Genomic DNA, 19,475 nt, shown 5'->3' with positions numbered 1-19,475 from the left:
TCCCCCTTAGGACCACCTTTGCTGTATCCCATAGGTTTGGGACCGAAGTGTCTTCATTCTCATTTGTTTCCATGAATTGTTTCAGTTCTTCTTTGATCTCCTGGTTGATCCAAGCATTCTTAAGCAAGGTGGTCTTTAGCTTCCAGGTGTTTGAGTTCCTTCTGATCTTCTCCTTGTGATTGAGCTCCAGTTTCAAAGCATTGTGATCTAAGAATATGCAGGGAATAATCTCAGTCTTTTGGTATCCGTTGAGTCCTGATTTGTGACCCAGTATGTGGTCTATTCTTGAGAAGCTTACATGTGCACATAAGAAGAATGAGTATTCTGTTGTTTTAGGGTGGAATGTTCTGTATATATCTATGAGGTCCCTCTGTTCCAATGTGTCATGCAATGCTCTTGTTTCTCTACTGATTTTCTGCTTTTATGATCTATTACTGAGAGTGGCATGTTAAGATCTCCTACTATTAATGTATTCATATCAGTATGAGTCATTATCTTGATTAACAGTTTTCTTATGTAATTGGCTGCTTGCATATTGGGGGCATAAATATTTAAAATTGTTAGATCTTCTTGGTGGATAGTCCCTTTAAAAATAATGTAGTGTCTTTCTGTATCTCTGACTACAGTATTTAGTTAAAATCTAATTTATCTGATATGAGAATCGCTACCACAGCCTTCTTTTGAGGCCCATTGGCATGAAAGATTTTTCTCTATCCCTTCACTTTAAGTCTGGATGTATCCTTAGGTTCAAAATGGGTCTCTTGTAGACAGTATATGGATGGGTCCTGCCATTCTTTCCAAACTGCAACCCTGTGCCATTTTATGGGCACATTTAGTCCATTCACATTGAGAGTGATTATTGAGAGATATGTTTTTATTGACATTGTGTTACCTGTGAAGTCTTTGTTTCTATAGATTGTCTCCATATATTTTTGTTCAATGATATTCTTAGTTTTTCCTCTTTTATAGAACCACACTTAATATTTCCTGCAGTGTCAGCTTGCTGGTTGCATAGTCTTTTAAACCTTCCCGGTCTTGGAAGCTCTTTATCTCTCCATCCATTTTGAATGTCATTCTTGCTAGATAAAATATTCTTGACTGCATGTTCTTCTCATTTAGTGCCCTGAATATGTCTTGCCAGACCATTCTGGCTTGCCAGGTTTCTGTGGACAGGTCTGAGGTTATTCTGATGGGCTTTCTTCTGTGCATAAGGAATTTCTTTTCCCTAGCTGCTTTCAAGAGCTCCTGTCTACACTTATGATTCATCATTTTCAATATCAGGTGTCTTGAGGTCTTGGGGGTAAACCTTTCTGCCTCTAGTACATGAATGCTGGTTCCATTCGGGAGATTGGGAAATTTTTCATGGAGAATTTGTTCAAATATATCTTCTAGTCTTCTTTCTTTCTCCTCCCCCTCAGAGATTCCTTTGATTCTGACACTGGAACTTTTCATGGCATCATTTATTTCCCTAATTCTGTTTTTGTGCCTTCTAAGCTGTTTGTTCCAGGCTTCCTACTGATCCGTTTTCTCTATCTGTTTGTCCTCCAGATTACTAATTCTATCTTCTGCCCCAGTTACCCCAGCTTTTAAAGAATATAGATTAGATTGGAACTCTTTGAGAACATGTGAACATCACCCCTGGTGCCTTTCACTTATGCCCTAATAAATTCCATTTTTTCATCAAAGGCTTTTTCCATCCTAGCTATTGCCTGGATAATTGTTAGCCTGAATTCCCTCTTTGTCATATTGTCTGTGTCCATATCCAATAGCTCTGATGAAGAAGGCCCAGTGTCTGGATTTTTTTTTTTTCTGTTGGGCATTCCTCTTCCTAGTCATTATGGTGAGAGATGGCTGAACAGATATGTAGCTGAATGTATCGACCATGGTGCAGGCAAGGTGCACCCCGGGACGCTTCTGAGCAATCAAGAGTCTCCACCAAAAAGAAAGAAAAAAGAGGAACAAAAAAGAGAGAGACCGGAAGAAAAGAAGAAACATAAAATAAAGGAGACAGCCCAGCCCAAATGGGCCCCAAGGCAAGATTTATGAACTATACAAACATAAACAGACAAACAAAAAAGACCGACAAAAGTAGATGACAAGAGAAAAATAAATAAATTTAAAAAAAGAACCTCGTCAGAAAGAACCCCAAGTATAAGATTTATATACTACCAGGACCAAAACAAATACATGGAAACACTAACAGAAGAAAATAATTGGAAAGTGGTTATAAATTCTCACTGTGGGCGAGGAAGGTTATTTTGATTCTTCCTGGATGTATCTTGATATCTGTGTTAAAGGACTCAACTTTCCCAAGATAAAGGAGGATTAAAACTCGTTTACTTATAGGGGTAGCATTTATTGGGGAAAAGGGAATAATTGAAGCTTATCTCTATATGAATATTTTAAAAATAATGCATAAAATAAAATAAAAATTAAAGAAATAGAAAAGCAAAAGAAGAACACACATATATGTGTCAATAAGTTCAGGTTAAAAGGTTATTATGGAATTTGATTTACTGAACATCTCATTGTGATGGTAAATAGGTTAAAAAGTTATATATTAAAAAAAATGGAAAGAACCAGAATAGTGGGAAAGAATTAAAAATAAAAGTTGTATCTATGAAATACCGGTGGTTGTCCTTTTGTCTGTTTGGGTTTTTTTGGGGGGTGGCTTTCTGGGGAGGTATCTGCCGTGTGGGTTTTCAGTCAATGATGTTCCTAGAGTTAATTCCTCCTGCCCCCATCAAGGGGGTGGGCTCTGAGGAAACCAGTTTTTCAGGGTTATGTTCTCTGGATGTTTTTTGTTTGTTTGTTTATTTGTTTTCTCTCCCCTTGGTGGCTCTTGATGTTTTTTGAGGTTTAGAGGAATGCAGACTGCACCCAGACCTCCCTCTCAGAGAGAAGCCTCAGTCTTTTCCCCTCTGGGTGCTCCAGAGCACATAAATTCCCTCTCTGCTGCTGGCAGAGCACATTCCCAGTCATGGTCCCTGGGGTTAGAGGAATGCCGCTTGCACCCAAAACCACAGGAAATACTAGCCACAGCTGTCTGGGCAGTTCCAGGCTGCCAGAGAGGTCCTAAGCAGAGATAGCACACTGAGATTTTCCCACTGGCCCACGCTGGGAGAGCTCATACTCTCCAGGCTCTGAGAGAGCACCAGCTGGCACATGCATGCACCTCTCTCAGGGGAGGGTGTAGAGGGTGACTTATATTCTGGTCATGCAGCAGGAGTGTGGAGATTGCAAAAGGCTGTGGTTCTGCCTGCTGGTTGGTGAGGCTCCCTCACCCTCATGGGTACTGCCACCCAGACACTCTCAGTGGCTCAGGGACTAAGACCTGGCTTCTTCGCTGTACTCTCTCTGGCTCAGTGACAACGGAGGCATCTTCAGTTGGTGGGCTTAAGCCCCTGTCCCTATCCACCTGATTCCCCCAATTTCACCCTATGATCTTTGCTCTTTTTAAGTGCTTTGAGCCAGACTCCAATTAATGCTGGTCCTCATTTGCAGGGCACTCTCATATTGGGGTATTACTTTCCAATGGGTCACTTCTGGTGGCTCTGTCCCCCTTTTGTTTATCTTCTGATATCAGTCCGATGTTCCCACTCTGCTTTACCTGCCCACTGGTGTCTTCTGCCACTGTAGAGATCCAGATGTGTATAATTCTAATCTCAGCCTGATTTCATGGGTGATCAGGGTTCTTTGGTAGGTTATCATCTCACTTTAGGGGACAGGTTGAAATGGCAGTGCCTCCTACTTCTCCACCATCTTGTCTCCCCTAGAATTGTCTAGTTATATATGTTTAAAGAGCTAGTGCAAAGAGTTTTTTTTTTTTTTTACATTTTTTCACCCTTTTAAAAATATTTATAGATTAGTTTTATTTGCACTCAAGTTAGCTAACATACACTGTATTGTTAATTGGGGGTAGAATTTAGTGATTCATTAGTTCTATATAGCACCCAGTGTTCATGACATCAAGTTCCCTCCTTAATGCCAATCAGCCAATTACCCCATCCCCCAACCCACTTCCCCTCCAGCAACCCTCAGAATATACTCAATTTAGTTAAGAGTCTCTCATGGTTTGTCTTTCTCTCTGTTTTTAGCCTGTTTTATTTTTCTTTCCCTTCCCCTATATTCATCAGTTTTGTATATTAAATCCACATAGGAGTGAAATATTATGGTATTTGTCTTTCTCTAAGTGGCTTATTTCACTGAGCATGATACCCTCCAATTCCATCCACACTGTTGCAAGGGAAAATATTTCCATTTTTTTTGATTGGTTGTTTGTATTTGGTTTCTGTTGTTGTTGTTGTTGTTGTTGGCTGAGTAATATTCCATTGAGTATGTATACCAAGTCTTCTTGATTCATTCATCAGTGAATGGACATCAAGGCTCTTTTCATAGCTTGGCTTTTGTGGACATTGCTGGAGTAACACTGGGGGTATGTGCCTCTTCTAATCACCATATTTATACCTGTTGGATAAATACCTAGCAGTGAACTGCTGGGTCATAGGGTAGTTCTATTTTTATCTTTCTGAGGAACCTCTGTACTATTCCCAGAGTGACTGCACCAGTTTACATTCCCACCAGCAGTGTAAGAGGGTTCTCCTTTCTCTGCATCCTTGCTAACATAGGTTCTTTCCTGAGCTGTTCATTTGAGCAATCTTATTGGTGTGAGGTGGTATCTCATGATGGATTTGTTCGGTATTACTCTGATGAAGAGGGATGTCGAGGATTTTTTTCCTGTGTCTGTAAGCCATTTATGTGTTCTTTTCAGATTTGTCTGCTCATTTCTTCTGGCAATTTCTTGACTGGACTCTTTGGGGGTTTGGGTATTGAGTTTGATGAGTTCTTCTTAGATTTTGGACACTAGACCTTTATTTAGGGCAGTTACAAATGACTTCTTCCATTCTGTATTCTGCCTTTCAGTTTTGTTGATTGTTTCTTTTGCTGTGCAAAAGGTTTTTTTCCTGATGAAGTCCCAGTGGTTCATGTTGGGTTTTGTTTCCCTTGCCTCCGGAAAGAAGTTGTATTAGCCAAGGTCAAAGACGTTGTTGCTTGTGTGTTGCTTTAGGATTTTGATGGATTCCTTCTTCACAGTTATCTTTCATCCGTTTTGAGTTTGTTTTCATGTATGGTGTAAGAAAGTGGTCCAGGTTCATGCTTCTGCCTGTGGCTGTCCAATTTTCACAACACCATTTGTTGAAGTGACTGTCTTTTTTTTTTTCCCATTGGATATTCATTCCCCTTTGTCAACGACTGGGATACCATAGGGTCCATTCCTGGGTCTTCCAATATGCTCCATGGATATAGGTGTCTGATTTTGTGCAACTACCATACTGTCCTGGTAATTACAGCTTTGAAATATAGCTTGATGTCTGGAATTCTGATGCCTCCCATTTTCATTCTCCTTGTCAACATTCTATTGACCTCTTGGATTGTTTTTTGGTTTTACACAAATTTTAGGGTTGTTTGTTCCAGCTCTTTGAAAGATATTGAGGGTATTTTGATAGAGGTTGCATTGAATGTGTACATTTCTTTGCATAGCACAGCTATTTTAATTAACATTTGTTCTTCTAATCCATGAGCATGGAATATTTTTCCATTCTTTGGTGTCTCCCTCAACTTCTCTCATAAGAGTTCAGTAATTTTCAGAATAAAGGTCTTTTCCCTCTTTGGTCAGGGTCAGTCCTGGGTATCTTATTATTTTTTTTTTCATGAAATTGTAAATGGAACCAATTCCTTGATTTCTCTTTTTTCTGGCTCATTCTTAGTATACAGATATTCAACTGACTTCTGCAAGTTGGTTTTATATCCTGGGACATTCTGAATTGCTGTATAGGTTTTTAGCAACTTTTGGGTGGAATCTTTTAAATTTTTTACATAGAATAGCTTGTCAAATGCAAAGAGGATGAAAATTGACTTATTTGTTGCAACTTTGGGTGCATTTATTTATTTTTGTTCTCTGATTGCTTAGGGTAGGATTTCCAGTACCATATTTCACAATAGTGGTAAGAGTGGACATCCCTGTTGTGTTACTGACCATAGGAGAAAGAATCTCACATTTATTCTAATGAGGATGGTATTTGCATGGTCTTTCATGATATTGAAGCATTTTCTTCCTTCCTTACATGGCAGGTTGTTTTTATAAGAAAGTGCACTGTATTTTGTCAAATCCTTTCTCTGTATCTGTTGCAGGGCCATATGATTCTTATATTGTATCACATTGGTTGATTTACAGATGTGGAACCACCCCTCTGCATCCCCTGCATCCCAAGAACAAATCCCCCTTGGCTGTGGTGAATAATTCTTTGAATGTACTGTTGGATCCTGTTATCTATTTTCCTGGGGACAGGTTTCCATCCATGTTCATCAGGGATATTGGTCTGAAATTCTCCTTTAAGGTGGGGTCAGTGTCTGGTTTAGGGATCAAGGCAATGCTGCCCTCCTAGAATGACTTTGGAACTTTTCCTTCCGTTTCTATTTTTTGGAACAGTTTCAGAAGGATAGGTATTAATTCTTCTTTAAATATTTTCTAGAATTCCCCTCAGAAGCCATTAGAGCCAAGACTGGTTTGCTAAGATGTTTTTTATTCAATTTCTATGCTGATTGTGGGTTTGTTTTGGTTTTCTGTTTCTTCCTGTTTCAGTTTTGGTAGTTTATAGATTTCTAAGAAGGCATCGATTTCCTACAGATTGCCTAATTTCTTGGCATTTAATTGCACATAGTATTTTCTTGTTTGTTCCATGTTGGTAGATAGCTCTCCTTTTTCATTCAGGATTTTATTTGGGTCTTTTTCTTGTATTTTTGAGAAGTCTGTCTAGGGTTTCATCCAACTATTCATTCTTTCAAAAATCCAGTTCTTAGTTTCATTGATCTGTTCTACTTTAAAAAAAAAAAAAATTCTGTATCATTGATTTACACTCTAATCTTTATTATTTCTCTTCACCTGCTGGATGTAGGGTTTATTTGCTGTTCTTTCTTCAGATACTTTACGTTTAAGGTTAGGTTGTGTATTCGAGAATATAATTTGTTAATTAAGAAAGGATTTTATTGCCCTTACTTCCCACTTGGGACCACCTTTGCTGCATCCTAAAGACTTGTAGATGTCCTATATTCATTTTCATTTGCTTCCATGTATTTTAAAACTCTTGTTTAATTTCCTGATTCACCATTCATTCTACAGTAGAATGCTCTTTATCCTCCACATAGTTGTGGTCTTTCCAGATTTTTTCTTGTAATTAACTTCAAGATTCATAGTACCGTGGTCTAAAGATATTCATGTTATGATGTCAATATTTTGGTACTTGTGAGACCTAATTTCTCAGCTAGTATGTGATCTCTTCTGGAGAATGTTCCATGTAACCTCCAAAAGTATGTTTTTTTCTGATGTTTTCAGAGGCAATGCTCTGCATATCTCTGTGAAGCCCATCTGGTCCAGTGTGTCATTCAAAGCCCATGTTTCCTTGTTGATCTTCTGTGTAGATGATCTGTCCATTGCTGTGAGTGGATTCTTAAAGTCCTCTTGTATTACTGTATTCTTATTAATGAGTTTCTTTAATTTTGTAATTCATTGGTTTATATATTTGGCGCCTCCAATTTAGGGACATACATTTTTAAAACCATTAGATCCTTTCATTGGGTACATCCTTTTTATTATGTTATAGTGTCCTTCTTCATCACTTATAATAGCCTTCAGTTTAAAATCTAGTGTGTCTAATGTAGAAGGATGGCTCCCCAAGCATTCCTTCCATGCCCATTAGCATAATAAATGAACCTCCATGCCTTCAATTTCAATCTCGACATGTCCTTCCCTCTGCAATGAGTCTCTTGTATGCAGGATATTGATGGTTCTTGTTTTTCTTTTTTTAAGATTTTTTTTTTTAATTTATTTATTTGGCAGACAGAAATCACAAGTAAGCAGAGAGGCAGGCACAGAGAGAGGGGGAGTCAGGCTCCATGCTGAGCAGAGAGACTGATGTGGGGCTCAATCCCAGGACCCTGGGATCATGACCTGAGCCGAAGGCAGAGGGTTTAACCCACTGAGCCACCCAGGCGCCCCTCTTGTTTTTCTTTTAATCCATGTTGATACACTGTATCTTTTGATCGGGGCATTGAGTACATTCGCTCTCAGAGTGATATTGAAAGGTATGAATTCAGTGCCATTGAATTACCTGTAAAGTTGCTGTTTCTGTAGATTTTCTCTGTTCCTTTCTAGATTTTTGTTACCTTTGGACTCTCTCTACACTCAGAGGATCCCCAAAAATGTTTCTTTCAGGGTTGGTTTAGTGTTCACAATCCTTAAGTTTGTTTGCCTTGGAAAACTCTTAATCTCTCCTTCTACTCTGAGTGACATGCTCCCTGGAATAAGTATTCTTGGCTGCACAATTTACCCATTTTGCACATTGAATATATCATGCATTCTTTTCTTGCCTTCCCGATGTCTGTGGACAGGTGTGCTACCACCCTTATGTATCTACCCTTACTGGTTAAGTTTCTCTTGTCCTGAGCTGCTTTCAGGATTTTCTCTTTATCACTGCATTTTGAAAGCTTGACTCTTATATGTCAAGATGTTGACATATTGTTATTGATTCTGAGAGGAGTTCTTTGTACCTCCTGGACTTGAGTACATGTTTCCTTCTGCTAGGTTGGAAATTCCTCAGCTCCAATTTGTTGAAATAAACCTTTTCCCCTTCTGTCCATCTTGTCATTTTCTGGTACTTCTATTATCTGAATATTATTTCACTTCATGGAAGTGCTGAGTTCTCAAAATCTCCCTTGGTGTTCCAATAGTTTTCTTTCTCTCTTTTTCAGTTTCCTTATTTTCCATTATTTTACCTTCTATATCACTGATTTCCTCTTCTGCCTCATTCAGTCCTTCCCATAGTGTTCATGTGGGACTGAATCTCTGTAATAGCATTTTAAACTTGGGTCTGTCTAGATTTCTGTTCTTTTATTTCTACAGTAAGGGATTCTCTATTGTCTTTTATGCTTTTATTAGCCTGTCTAGTATCTTTTGAATCATTGCTTTAAGTTCTAGTTCAGATACTTGAATTATGTCCATAGTGATACAATCCCTTGTAGTGAGTACTACCACCAGTTCTCTAATTTCAGGTGAATTTCTGCATCACATTATTGTGTCCAGAAAAGAAAAGAAGAAAGAAAAAATGAAATACAGTGAGATGAATAAAACTAAAGAAAATAAATTTTAAAAGGAATAAAAATTGTTAAAAACAGATGAAAATGAGAAAAAAAACTGAAAAAATAAATAAAAGTCTAAAAAATAAAAATACAAAGAATGCTACCTAGTGTTTTCCCTAAAAGTTGAAGGTTTGCAGCCCTCTTTGATCATTAAACTTGACAGAAGTGAGTTGTGTGTGATGGTCTTCTGGGAGAGGGGTCTGTGGCACTGATTCTCAGGTGTACTTCAACTTGAGCAAGTGCACCTGTCCTAAGCAGAGGCAGACCTCCAGGTAATCCACCCTGGATTCCAGTATGTGGCCCTGTATTACTCCTTGAAGGCTTACTGCACCAATGGGTGGGATGAATATGGCTTCACTCTGCTGTCTACCCAGAAGCTGAAAATGTGCACCCCAACTCTTCAGTGAGCTCTCACAGGAAAGCATTCCATCAGTCTTATCTCCTTGGTTTCTGTCAGAATTCTGTATTCACCCAGCCAGTGACAAAGAATTTTTATCTGAGGCATGTGACTGAATTCCAACTCTAATTTCTATGGGTTTCTGTGGCAGAGTCATGCTGTACCTCCAGGAAGTTAGAGGTCTTGCAATGCTTCTGATTTTTTTTTTTTTGTTTGTTTGTTTGTTTTTTTGGTCGTCTCCTCCCAGGAATGTGGTCACACAACTCTGCTGTGATTTGAAATTTAGGACTACATAGTGCAAAAAGCCAGCACCTAGCCTCACGATTTTCAGCCAGCATTCCCCAACTGATATCTGAGGATTCTGAAGCATTCAGGCCCCAACTGTTTTTCTCGAGACCCCCAGGATCCTGATGCTGCCACACCTGGGATTCTACCCTTCTTCACCACATGAACACCTTTAATCCAGGGACATCCCCCACAGTAGTAAACTTAAAAGTTTCAGTTGTGTGCTTCTTTGCTGATAAAACTTTTCAGTAGCCTCCTTAGCCAAGGTTCCTCCCCTCTGCTATATCCACAGCTGTATTACCCACAAAACTTGTTCCCACCCGACACTCAAACTCTGAAGCTGCAGCATGCAACTCAGTAGGAGATGCAGGTAGCACTTGAAGTGGATCAGGATCTTGTTCTGGGGCTGGTACTGTAGCTTCATGAAGAGAAAGTATCCACACCATGATTGACTTTTTGTGTACTTCTAAATAAAGGAAACTTTCCCCATTACTCAGTGTTGTCTGAGCTCATGAAGGAATCCCTGCGAGGTCTTTCCTGATGGCTGGTCATGGGCACAGGTATCTGAGTTTACTCATTACGCCCAGCCTATCACAGTTGTTGGAGACTTGCTCTGTTTGGCCCAAGTTGTTCCAGTCATTGTAAAGCACCCCTTGTCCTCCTCACCTCAACAACTCTCTGGTTATCCTCCCTCTGCAACTCCCCACTTCTTGTATTCTTTTCTCTCTAATAAATAAAATCCTTAAAAATAAATAAAAGATTGAACATAAAGGTGTATATTTAGGCCTTCAAAACCTGAATGGAAACAACCTCATATATGTAATTGTCATCTTTCCTCTAGTGCTGATGGTGTCAGAGGTGCAAGACAACCCATGGAGTGAGAGGGCCAATGGTGGAGGGACTCTTGGTTCCTGAAAGACAACATGAAAGAACTTTGTCTCCAAACTGAAGATTCACTCAGCACTCTCATGTGGGGAAAATTATGTTGATATGCTACCAAAGTTTTGGGAATTATTTGGTAATTCATCATAACATAATATACCTACAATATGTTGAAATCAACAAGTAAACTTCAATTGTTAACAGCCTAGAACCTATAAAATATGACCAGAGAAGCATCTGGCTTCCTCATCCAGTAGGGCATGTGGTACTTGATCTCAGGGTCATGAGTTTGAGACCAATATGGAACATAGAGTTTCCTTAGGGCTGGGAAAAAAACAATCTTACTCATGACGAGAATAAAATAGGCTTCGGCAATAGAGTTGTTCGAGGCGGGGTGGATCCTCTAGGCTGTTCATCCAGCCTCTGGGCCCTGAACACTCAGATGGTGCCAGTGTTTATCAAGCAACAAGTTTCTCTCTCTAAAAGCTCAGGGTCTAGAGGGGATGATGAACAGACATGAACCAAAAAGGTGAATGAAAAGAGCATTTGCCCCATAAGAAAGGATCAAGGGACTATAACTGGGTCCAGAGCTCCACCAGGTGAGGGGTCCAACAACGCCATGCTGAGATGAAATTGAGAATTCCTATGGCAGGAAAAGAAGCAGACAGCCCTTCGCAAATCAGAGTAGGTTTAGCCTGGCAGAGGGCACCATGGTGCGGAGGATTGGAAACAGAATATGATATTCTGTTAGATGTTAGAAATCAGGCTACGGGATTGGCAGAAGCAGAAAAGAGGAGCAGGGAGGAAGGGGAGGAGGGCCAAGGCCTGGGGCAGGTGAACAGTATCAGTACCCCGCTCCTAGTTCTGTGTGACCACATTACCCCACACTCAGTGGTTTAACCAACAAACAATTTTGCACAGTTTCAGAGGATCAGGAATCTATGAATGCTCAACTAGGGGTCCATGCCAGAGCTTCTCAGTACTTTGGGGCTGTTGAAAACACTAAGGCACGACCTGATTCATTGAGAACCTGAGTTTACTTAGGGATGTTGGCAGGATTCAGTCTGTCTCAAAGGCCTGAGTTCTTCTGTCTGTTGTTGGCCCTCATTGGGGTGTAATGTGCACATGTCTGGGTCATGGTCCAATATAGGGACTTGTACTCCTGAGTGAAGATCTGAGAGAGAATATGGGTCAGAGTCAGCATGGGACTCGGCAGTGAGCTTTTTTTTTTTAAAGGATTTTATTTATTTATTTGACAGACAGAGATCACAAGTAGGCAGAGAGGCAGGCAGAGAGAGAGAGGAGGAAGCAGGCTCCCTGGTGAGCATAGAGCCCCATGTGGGACTCGATCCCAGGACCCTGGGATCATGACCTGAGCCGAAGGCAGAGGCTTTAACTCGCTGAGCCACCCAGGCACCCCCGGCAGTGAGCTTTTATAACTAAATCTCAAAAGGGGCTTGTGGGTCATGTTGCTATGTTCTGTGGAATGGTAGGAATCACTATGTCCAGACCACACTCCAGGTGACAGGGTTATATAAGATATATAAACAAGTTTATATAAGATATATATATTTAAGAGATATATAAATAAGATTTATATAAGATATATATATATATATATATATATATATATATATATATATATATAAAGATATATAAATATATATCTAAATATAAAGATATATAAGAGATATATAAATAAGATTTATATAAGATATATAAACAAGATATGGGGTTTCCGGGAACCACTGAGAGGAGAAGGTGAAGACATCAACATGGTTAAGACATTGCCCAGAATGGTTAGAAGGCTGAGCCAGGCATGAACCCAGCTCTTTGAGTGTCCTCAAAGTAGGGACCCTGGATGCATGTAGCCATTCCCTGAAGGGCTCTGGGAAAAGTTGTGTTGAAAGAAGTGAGCTACATACATGGAAATGGTATAAGGGTGAGTGTGAGCTTTGATATCCTAGATAGGAGGCATTCCAGCAAGTTCTTGTCTGAGGGGCAGCCCATCTCATGGCAAAACACTGAGTGGAACCCTATCCACATCACACCCATTGGAAAGAAGTTTCTGGCTCTCAGTACAGGGTATACAGTCTCGAGGCATAAGGATGAATTCTGAACTTCATAGGCCAAGACTCCAATCCCTTCTTGATTTTAAAATTAGAAAGCATATGATCTTGGGAAGCTTTTACCCAACCCTCTATAGGTGAAGCTGTCATCTTCTGCAACACCAGAATTTGAGCACTGATGAACACATCTGTACACACATGAGAGATTGTGCATGTACACACACACATCCCAGAAGGAACTGTAAAGTGAGATCTGACCAATAGCAGAACTAGAGAAGATAAGAAGAGGAAGAAAATATGGCTAGAGCTATTTCTTGCATGTGACACCATTCCTCCATTATCACAGATATTATCGCACATATGCCTATGGACATCTGGAGGAAGTCCTTGCTAGAATCACCTGTATTGTACAGACAAGATACAGACCACCCCTGACAGGGATAATGTTTTATCGAGGGACAAAAACAGGTAAAATTGGAGAGCTTTTCCTGAAAACACGGGTGGTTCCAAGCTAGGGCCCTGGCTGCTCCCAGACTATCCTTAGGGGCCTGTGGAGAGGGGTGTGTTGGTATCACTGTGTACAGATGTCTCCTTACATTCACAATGGGGATGAGCAGATGGCAACCCTGAGCACTGTTTGGTAGGTGTCAATCCAGGAGTGAACTTGGGTAGGTGATCTCAGGAAGTGAAGTTACTTCCTTGACTGCAGACCCCAACAGAATTTGGACCCCCCACAAACAGGCTTCCACATTCTAGTGTAGTCTAGCACCACAGTTACTTGGCTAGAGACATCCAATATTGAAAGATTATCTCCTGCTGTTTGCCTACTTCCCAGGACTCTGGCTCCCAGAAAACCCAGGGGAACAGCTTTTTCACATGCTGCAGATATTGGCTCAAACCTCATGGGCAAAGCCTCAGGGCATTTGGCAGGAGGTTCGATAAGGTAATAGAGAACAGCTTATGCCCGGTCAAGTCACATCTTTGAGCCATCCCAGGGCAGCCTCGTCCTCTCCTCTGGAATTTCTGAAAAAGAGGGATATGCAGGGGTTCCTGCCACTGAAAGATAGTGCATACCTTGGTGATCCCTTTATGTTCACACCAACGTCATGGTGGGCAGTGTGGAAAGGATTCCTGAGGTGCGTCTTACCTCTCTCAGAGCTCATCCAGGGCGCTGAAGCTGTGTCACATTTCTCTCCTTGGTGGAGGTGTGTGCATACTGGGGTGTGGTGTGTCTAGAATGGAGTGCCCTGGGTCTGAGGACCAGCAAATGCAGCCAGATAGGGCTCTGAGGCCTCCTTCTTGAATGCTGGGCACCATCTTTACAGAGCTGCACACAGGAGATTCGGCAGGGACTGAATGTTTAGATCCTCTGCTCTACCTCCTTGAAGTGCATAAGGTGCTCCAAGAGAGTCCATCCTTGGCTCAGGGTGAGGGCAAGTGCTGCGGAGATCCATACCCCAGGGTCCCAGTGGATCAGAAAGGGACCCCTGTCCCAGAAGCCAGCCTAGTACTGTCGTGGGCTCCCTCCTACAGTCCTGAACCCACAAGAATCTGCATCACCGTCTCCTTTTCAAAATTGCCCTCATTGCCCTGCCCCTACCTTGGCCAGATGTAGAGTCATTGTCCACATATTTGCAATAATATCAGAAAAGAGACTTTAAACTGTGTCTCATGCCATTCATCTAGAATCCTTGTGCTTCCAGGCGTCCCCAGTGGCCTGACAGTACTCCCCAAGTTCTGCAAGTCTTGCACATGATCATGGTGAGTTGGAAGACTTTTAACCAAAGGGACATGTTGCCAATGGTATTTATTTCTTGCTCTGCCTTTTGATTTTGAGGAAACATATCCCTGGGGCACCTCCAGGGTCAGGATCAGGGGCTTCATTCTGCTGCACCACATTCCAGAAGTCCAGTCATTTGTCACAGCCCCTGAGCCCTTCAATGATGCAGGACTTTGATGTGATTCTCTTTTGTGGCTAAATCATAGTGCTCCACTAAACATCCTACATGCCATAATATCCTGAGCTGTCTCACCTAAGAAAATGTCTCTGTGTTCTCATCTCAAGAATGGAATCTGTTATCAGAAGCCACAGGATGAATGCTGTTGATTCAGGGGGTTGCTATCAATATTCAGTTCACAATCTGACCAGAGATACTACCAAGGTCAGACTTCACTGACTTCAATTCCTTGTATGTCTACCAAGAAAATTTTTTTTTCCTTAAATATTTGTTAATTGATTGGTTGATTGACTTATTTGAGAGAGTCAAGGGGAGAGTGTGGAGAAGCAGAGCAGGAGACAGTATCCTCAAGCCAGCTCTGCCCTAAGTACACAGCCCTACTAGGAGCTCCATCTCAAGAAATTGTGATCATGACCTGAGCCAAAACCATGACTCACAGAATAAAGCCAGGGAACCACCCAGTCACCTGATTTGTTTTTATGACTGTGGGACCTCTTGTCCCACCCTTTGACATAAGTCACTGGCATCTTGGGTTTTCGAACTGTGCTCTAATCCCTAACCACCCTGGTGGCTACAGAACTGACTCATGTCTCCTCTGTTTCACATCAGGCTAAATATGGATCACTGATGAGGAGGAGTGAGATCTATGTGCCATGGACAAACCGGGCCAACCTGCTAAAAAAGCAAATACAACATCTGGTGCCTGATTTCCCAGAAAGAGAACTCAGCTATGCCTGCATGTTCCTGGGCACATATTGAACCATTGCCACCACCCAGGACGTGTTGGACTTCCTGTTTGCAAGGTGAGCACCCTGTCCCTAACGGCCCAGTTGGATTTGGCCACCACTTGCTGTGAGTCTTGGAAATTTCCCCAAACTTCCTGAGCCTCAGATTGCTCATTTGACTGGGCCAGAGTTATGTTAGGGACTCACGAAATCTTGAAAGGAAAGTGCACCTGGGTGCATGGGCCTGTGCAAAGGTCTGCTAGAGAGCGTTTGGTTGCACTCATTTATTATTGTTCTGCTTGCCATGATGAAAGCTCTGTCTCATCCCTCACTCTCACTGTGATCCTGAGTTGGGCTGTTTTGCCATTTGAAAGAGAGATCTGAGACTCCTTTTGGGGTCTCTGTCTGGGTGAAAGCAGAGCAGGGATCCCCGGGGTTCAGAGGTGTTCCCAGGCCTACTCAGATATCTGTGATGGGCTGGTTGGGCCCTTTCATTCAGCAAGTATTCAGGAAGCCCCACTAGGTGCAGGGGCTTCTCTAGGACTTGACTGTGATCCCTGCACAGAGCAGACAGCAGCCCAGGTCTCCACAGTAGTCAGGTGTCAGACAGTGATACTGGACACAATAAGAGGTAGCACAGGACATTTCATGTGATGCCCTCTGGTCTTCTCTAGATATGGGTGCATTTCCTCCAGTTGTGATGAAGTCAGCATATCCCAGGAACAGTGAAACATGAGTGAGCTTTGGCTGATGCAGGAGGGCCTTCCTTTTCCACCAGAGCAGCAAGGGGACTGTGAGTTGGAGGGACTCTTGGATCCTCATCACATGCATCTGTGATTCCTCCTTAACGGTGAAGGTCTGAGAGTTTCTTCTGGAGAAGGGAAGGGACCAATTGGAGCTGTAGGTGTGGGTACCGTGGGAGAGCAGAGCAGAAGGGAGGACAGCCTTAGCCCCTAAGAGAGTCATTCTCCATCAACCTTCCCTGCCACCCGTGTCTCTATCTCAATCCTGGGACTTAGAAGAGACTCTGTGGAAACCAGAACACTCACCAGTATGTTGGAACCTGGTCACTGGGTGCTTAGAGGGTGCTCAGGAGAACCAGTGAGAGGATAGGGACCAGATATTCCAAACCCTGTGGGAGATTACTGTCAGTGGAAGGAGACCCACTCAAGGCACCTAGTGAATAAGGAAGCACATGGGCACAGGAGGTAACTTTTGAAGTAATTGAGGGTCCTGGGAAGGCCTGGCTAGAGACAGAATCCCTTTTCTCCCTCCTTGGTTGGATCTTCAGAGAGCAGTGGTGTGTGCACTCAGGGTAAGTAAGAGGCCAGATACCACCCCTCCCTGGGAATATGCAGTTGAATTCAAGTGGCAAGTGCACAAGAGACAGACTGGGGAGTGTGTCCAAATCTGCCATGAAGGACAGAAATGGTCCCACCATTCATCAAGATCCCCCACTCATTGAGTCTCTTGCCAGCCTGTTGTCTGTAACCAGGCCTGTCTCAGGCAGGATTGCAGGATCACATGTAGACTAAGAATAGGACTGGTCTATGATGGAAGCTGGATGCCCAATGACCTAGTTTCCCACAGGGTTCCCTGGGATATTCAATTGGGAGGGTGCCCTGTCCTCTGATTCCTCTTCCTAACTGTCTATCCCCGAGGCCATCTCCTCCATCTTGAACACATGGCTAGAAAAATATTCTGAATATTTTTACAGCCCCCAGAACTTCCCAGCCTGAATATGCTGCTGGCATACATGGGGCTCATTATGCCAGGCGAAGACCTGGAGCACTGTGCCCAGCTTCTGCTCACACAGTTGCAACACTTTGAGCCCACGGATCAGGAAGCTATGGGTGAGAAGGACTGGTGGTGACTGATGGGGGCCTGAGGTTGGGATAGGGTGGGCCACACTGAGCAAACCTCCATAGAGTGCAGTTGGGCGGAGAGCAGTAAATAGTCTCAGATCCCGGTTCTGGTGGTTTTCAGTCATGGAGACTTCACAGGGGTTGTTTCTTGGATTCAGGCAACATTGGGTGGTGGGGAAAGTTTCCTTTATTTAGAGGGGCATGGGAATTCAATCATGCTGATGATATTTTCCCTTCATGGAGCTACAGCACCAGGCCCAGAGCAACATCCTAAACCACATTAGGAAATTGCCCCAGCTCACACTCTGGAATCCACTGTATCTTTGGAGACAATGGTGGCCTCAACCCTCCCTGGTGCTGATACTCACACGTTAAGAAGAGTGGTGACACCACCTGCCCTGTTTGGGCCAGCACAGGTGGTAGTCAGAGCTCTAATTCACTCTTCTGAGATGGAAGAGCCACCAGCTCTTCTGCCTGACATGGAGGTCCAGCAGGGTCTAACCCCTGCTATTGAGGTCGAGAAGGGCTTGAGCCAGCATCTGTCTCAGTGAACAACCACCCTCAGGTCCCAAGCAGCAGCTCATGCTGGCTGGCACCCCAGGGATGGTTTCCCCTCCTCTATCATTGCTCTCTTTCTAATTTTTGTGTTTTGTATACACTTGTATAATGGCTTAATGGATTTTGTTCATTAAGCAAAGTAGAATTTGAGTTTCCATAAAATTTTACTCTGATCCTTTCCAATGGTATATGGAAGTGCCATTAAGCACTTTAAGAGTACTGCACAACCATTTACTTGAAGACTGCTTCCATCATAGAGAAATCTGGGCTATGTATCACTCACTGCTCATTCCCTCACCCCAATTCTGGCAACCACTGCTTTTCTCTCTGTCTTTGGTACTTTACTTCATCTGGGATTTTCATGTGCCTGGTATCCTACATTATGGCCTTCTTTGTCTGGCTAGAGAACATAGGGAAGATACAAAAATCTTTTTTTTTTTCAATTTTTTTTATAAAAACAAAAAGCATTTCATTACACCAAATGTTTCTGAAACAGCAATGATCATGGGAAGCCCCAAAATGTACTTTCATTATCTGGAATTGTGTTCCCTTTCATAAGGATACCTTGAAACGCAGAAACCGGGGAAATGTCTGGGTCCATAAGACATCTTTAAATGATTTCATTTTCCTGCATAGGCCAAGTTTAAACTATTTTAGTGAGCATATTATAAAAATATTAACATTACATCTTAAATCGTCCCATTTTTTACTAACGAGTCAGGAAATAAAGTAAATAGTTCTTTCGGTTTAGGCAGACTATATTTATGTAGTAAAATAATGATTTAAATATGAATAAATTAAGACACGTTCCTTCTTCCATGAAATAATCACCCATAATGGATGGTGTCTAGTTTCCATGCTTTTCACTCTGATTTAGTGTGTGCTTGCTTGCAAGCATGTGTGTGTGCAAAGACAAGGAGTAGGGCAGGGCGCATTTTAGGGTTGGGGTCTTGTTCGACCTGATGTTCCTACAGTGGATAGGCACAGTCGCTGCTGTCCCCTTGGGCATTCCCAGTGACAACACACAAAGCACCATCTGTTGAACAACTGGGCCATTTCCAATTATTTGACTCACATCATTAAAGTCATAAGTACGTCTGTGTCATAAATCTCTGTTCTTTATGTCGAATTCCTATAAGCACCATTTCTGGAACACACGTTAACCACGTTTTTGTAGGACATGCTGCAGGCTCCTCGATCTATGCTCTCTTTATCCAGTGGCAGCCTTCCTTGGGAAAGGAGGAATCGGGAGTCTATAGATGAGACCTAAAACCATAAGGAGGAGAAGCCAGCAGTGAGTCCATCAGTAGTGGGAGTGACCAAGAGCTTTCCCACACCCCCCTCATGTGTCATCCCCCACAAGCATCCCTGTCCTATATCATGGAACACACATCACCCAGGCCCTGTCCGGTGATACACTCCAGCCACTCCAGCCCCTTGTGCTCTATAACTCAGATTCTAACCTGAGCAACCACGCCCTGCTCCAGGTGAGCAGAGGAGTGCAGACCAGGCCACTCCTATCAGTTTGCTCCCTGTATTTC

General features: G+C 42.4%; 1 long non-coding RNA gene across 1 annotated transcript in view; it reads right to left on the bottom strand.

Annotated features, from left to right (window-relative positions):
* Positions 1-318: 318 nt before the first annotated feature.
* The window catches only part of LOC125092713 (uncharacterized), a 30,675-nt gene continuing 11,518 nt past the window's right edge, over positions 319-19,475 (bottom strand). Inside the window, exons 2-3 of the long non-coding RNA XR_007125052.1 lie at positions 9,854-9,860; positions 319-434 (exon numbers count right to left, since the gene is read on the bottom strand). This is a non-coding gene — a long non-coding RNA (uncharacterized LOC125092713). The remainder of the gene's footprint in view (positions 435-9,853; positions 9,861-19,475) is intronic.

This window comes from Lutra lutra, unplaced genomic scaffold, assembly GCF_902655055.1.
Source record: "Lutra lutra unplaced genomic scaffold, mLutLut1.2, whole genome shotgun sequence".
NCBI lineage: Eukaryota > Metazoa > Chordata > Mammalia > Carnivora > Mustelidae > Lutra > Lutra lutra.
The sequence above is the reverse complement of the archived record's forward strand: the minus strand, read 5'-3'. Positions and strand labels throughout refer to the sequence as shown.